At 50.6% G+C, this 4,295-nt stretch overlaps 1 long non-coding RNA gene across 2 annotated transcripts; it reads right to left on the bottom strand.

Moving 5' to 3' along the window:
• Positions 1 to 368: 368 nt before the first annotated feature.
• On the bottom strand, positions 369 to 3,387 carry LOC120604980 (uncharacterized). Of its 2 annotated transcripts, none has more exons than XR_005653466.1 (3): positions 3,325 to 3,387; positions 2,272 to 2,426; positions 369 to 1,524 (listed from the first exon to the last, which is right to left on the bottom strand). It is a non-coding gene; the product is annotated as an uncharacterized LOC120604980 (long non-coding RNA). The 2 variants fall into 2 exon arrangements; XR_005653467.1 differs by lacking the exon at positions 3,325 to 3,387 and adding an exon at positions 2,772 to 2,842.
• Between the last annotated feature and the right edge of the window lie 908 nt (positions 3,388 to 4,295).

Below are 4,295 nucleotides of genomic sequence, written 5' to 3'. Positions count from 1 at the left end.
AGAAAATTTCTCACTCTTCCTTAAGTCCCAACTTACACTCTCTCCTCCAGCCTCTCTCCTCTCCTCCAGCCAGACCCTTCTATCCAAACTCCGAGTTCCTGTGGATTTCTCCTGCAGAACAATTTGCCTTGCCTTCAGCAGACCCAGAGGGCCTCACGGTTCTCACCAGAGCGGCTTCCCCATCAGGATCCATCACAGCATCCTCCTCCAAGCAGAGGCATTTACCTCCGGAAGGATACACCCCTCCACTGGAATGATAGATAAGCACAGTGTTTTGTTTTCTAGGTAACACTCTCTTCCTATCCATCCCCGCCCCCACCCCCTCACATCTGGTACCTCTGACAGTTAAGAAATGCACCCGAAATCACTCCTGTTCTCACTTTTTAATTTTTTTACTCCTCTATGGGCACAGAGTACTGCTAATCCGCACTCCTGGTATAGTTGCAAATGATGATCGAATTAAAAAATAAGTCAGCATAAGGTGGACACAAAAGGACAAATACCGTATGATTCCACTAACGTGAGGTACCTAGAACAGTTAAATTCCTGGAGACGGAAAGTGGAATGGTGGTTGCCAGGGGCTGGGGAGAGGAAAGCATAGGGAGTTAGTGTTCGGTGGGTATGGAGTTTCAGTTTGGGAAAATGAAAGTTTTTGAAGGTGGATAGTGATGATGGCTGCACGACAATGGGAATGTACTTAATGCCACTGAACTGTACACTTAAAAATGGTTAAAATGGTCAATTTTGTGTTATGTATATTTTTCCGCAATAAAAAAGTAATGTCAGCAACATTCACTCTGACTCCAAGAGACATTTGCAATCAACTCAACAAATGGGGGCTTTTCCTTCGGCCACCTTGGATCACGGCAGCTCTGTGAAACCCTGTCGCAGAGTTTCCGAACGAAGGAGAGCACCCTCATCTGCTCTCAGACTTCACAGTCAGTCACCTCTCCGCTGACCCCCCCCAGAGCGTGAAGGTAAGTGCTCCCTTTCACACTGAAAACACAACCACAGTAGTTGCCAGCAGAACAGGCACCCTCAGACTTCGGTTCTAAACCTAGTTCAGTCATTATCTAGCTGTGCTCTCTTGGGCAAGTTATTTTATCTCTTTATTTCAACATCCTTATAAAGAAAATGGTGAAGACAGTAGCCAGCCCCGAGGGAAATAATGGATGTGAATGCACTTCGAGAAGTGTGCGCAAGGTGGGTGCATCATCTCTTATTTCACTTGGTCAAACTAAAAACATCTCAAACACAAGAAGGAAGTTGCTACCTGAAAATAAGGAGAGAGACAGCAAATAATTAAGTAAATACAACCCAAAGAAATAATACTTCGATCTTCAGTCACCATCATCCTCATCCAAGGTGGAATGAAGCTAAGTCCTTCACAGTCTGATCTCTGTCATGAAAACCCCATTTTGCCGAGACAGTTTCTCCATGATTAGCTTTCATTCAGAGCCAGGATCCAGCTTTGCCCGCGAGATGTGCCCATCATGTTGCCCGGGGTTCCGAGCAGGAGCACGGCTGAGGAGGGAGTGCGGGACAGAAAAACATATTAAAAAATGGCTCTTTCTAATAATATTCAAAGCATTCATATATGTTAACATGACTGTCGAAAGACTGGTGAATAGGTGCCAGCACAAGAAGGGTGGCTACAAGACCAAAAACCCCATAAGGAGGTAGTCCAAAGGTGGCTTTGGTTGCCTGAGTTGGCTGCCCCTCAGTCTGACCACCAGCTGGTTTCGCCGCCATTAGAACCCGCCAGCCCTGGCTCTGCTTCCACAACACACAGGTGGCCGCACTCCTCCCCTCGGGCCTACGGAGAGGAGTCAGTCTTTTGACAGTCATGTCAACATATATGAATGCTTTGAACACTATTCAGGTCACCCATGGCCCTGGTAAGTCCACACCTGGCCTTTCCCCTTCCGCCCTTTTGTCACCCCTACCTCACCAGGACCCTGTCTGGTCCTTCTTTTAGCCTTCCTTCCCTTCGAAGAGAGATTTGTCAACAGCCCCCTCCCACCTCTGTGAAACGCCCTAAAGGGAGAGGTCCCAGGACTCTGAGTCTCCGGCCTCAGTCACAGCTTAAGACGGCCTCATGTACCTCACGGGGACCCAGCTCAGCCCAGATGGAAATCATCTGGTTAAGGCTTCATACTGATTTCACCAATAATTACGTTATGCTCATCCACACCCATTCCCACATCACCTCCTCCTGAGTCCCCTTCCCACTCACTCAGACAGTGCCAAGAAATGAAAATGGAAGCAGACCTGAAGCAACCCAGGCGGGCGCTTTGGGGACACAACCGGAGCCCAAGGCTTGGCCCGCTGACAACTTCAGGCTCCCGGCCTCATCCAGTCCAGCCTCCCACACAGCCACTGCACCTCAGCTGCAGAATCTGTAACATCACGGGGCACATACTTCCCTGTTTTAAAGGGACAGGGGATCAGAGATTTCCGGAGAAACCGGCGCCCTTTGGGGCACCCTGTTTCCCTTCCCTCCTCTGGGCCTCGGGGCACTCTGGGTGGCCTGTCCTTGCTGTGGGCCCCAGAGCCCTCACTCTACAGCCAGACAGAGGCGTCTGTGGGTCACCACACCCAAGGTCCAAAGACCCATAGGGGCAGAGAGTTGCTGTGAGAATTTAAGAATGTCACTATGAATTCTAAAATGTCCTCCTTTCCCATTTTATGGGTTTTTAACTTTGTTTAGTACCCAGGCAGGGCAGACCAAGGGGACTTTGATCCATGGGCACCTGGTAGAATAAACTTACTGCATACGGGGCCCCATCCCAGCCTCCTCTCCACCCTTCCTCTCAAAGGCGGCCTGTTTGAGAACAAGCTGGCTCAGGCTAACCTGACCACACCTTTCTGGGAGCCTGGGAGGGGCTGGGTGGGGGGGTAGGGGTTGGGGAGCTGAGTAGTCATTCTGGCTGGGAGCTCCCTCAAAGCGGGAGGGAACTCAAGAACCCCTCATTCCTGAAAGAGCCAGAGTGGTTCCTCACAAGAAACCATGAAGCATCAACAGCCAGACACTAGCACAGCCTGGAATGTCTGAGCCACCACCTCCTCCACCAGCTGCCCTCTCAACTGCTCAGTGGAGGCTGGGGGTGGGGGTGGGGAGGAGTATTGTCCCCCCACAAGGCCCTCAAGGGCCCCAGCCTGCCCCTAGCCTCCTCACAGAGAGCTCTGAGGAACTGCAGTTCCAGCTTCTCCAGCCCTTGCCCTCACAAAGGCACCCTCTGTCACAGCCTCCCCAGAACAGGCCTCCCCCTCATGCTACCCACTCTCTCCCCACTCCCCCCACCACACGCATTCACTTCCTACAGGAGCAGATTCCAAGCCCAGCTAATGCCGGAGACTGTCTCCCAACGACATGCTGGAACAAAGGCTGCACATGACTAAATGTGCTGGGGTGCTTGTCAGGGCTTAGGCAAACGTAATTATAGGGAGGGCAGAGCCACTCTCAGCAGCCACACCTGGCCATACAGTAAACAGCACTTCTTCCTGTCGAGCTGGGGGGAGTTGAGAGACAGGGAGGCGACAAACCACAATTTGAATCATTTGGAGAGAAGCTATAAATATAATAATGAGTCATTTGTAAAATATAATTTCATCCAAAAGCCTGGAGAAAATGGGAAAGAAGTTCTTATGCTATTTCAGGCTAAATTGTTCAAGAGTGTTCCGCCAGAACCTGGGGAGGGGACCCAGCTGCCCACCAAGAACTAGGCTGGGCTCCACATACAGGCCTTCCTGAGCCCTCATCCTGGCGGAGTGCTGCCTGGGACACCCCCTTCCCCAGTTCCTTCATAATATCCTGGGATTGGAATGCTCACAATTCAGAGTTCTCTCTCTCTCTGAAAGCTGATAAGAATCATGGATAAGCAGCCTTGCGTCCAGGCTGTCTAGCTGAGAACAGTTTAGGGCAGGCATGCTGTTGTTTTTGGCAAACTCTTCCCAGCCTTGGGGCCCTAACAGCCTTTCATGCACAGGGTTGCTTTTCCAGTGTGGCTATGTCTCTTCTTCAACAGTGGGAAGCCTCAGTCTCTCAGCCCTGGGCCCTAGCTGCTTTGGGGAAGTGGCAGGGAGTAGGAGTCTGTACAAAGTTCTGTTGAGATAGTGGACTGGGCCACTCAGCTGGACTCAGGTCACCAATGCTGTTTGGGGTACTTGTGAAGAGCATAAGTTCTGCAACCAGACTTTTTCTAGGTTCAGTTACAACAGGCCCCTTACTAGCTGTGTGAACTTAAGTATGTTACTTAACCTCTCTGGACTCAGTTACAACTATTAGATAGGTT

This window comes from Pteropus medius, unplaced genomic scaffold, assembly GCF_902729225.1.
Source record: "Pteropus medius unplaced genomic scaffold, Ma_sr-lr_union100, whole genome shotgun sequence".
NCBI classification, from domain to species: domain Eukaryota; kingdom Metazoa; phylum Chordata; class Mammalia; order Chiroptera; family Pteropodidae; genus Pteropus; species Pteropus medius.
Note: the sequence above shows the minus strand (reverse complement) of the source record. Positions and strands in the feature narration are given on the sequence as shown.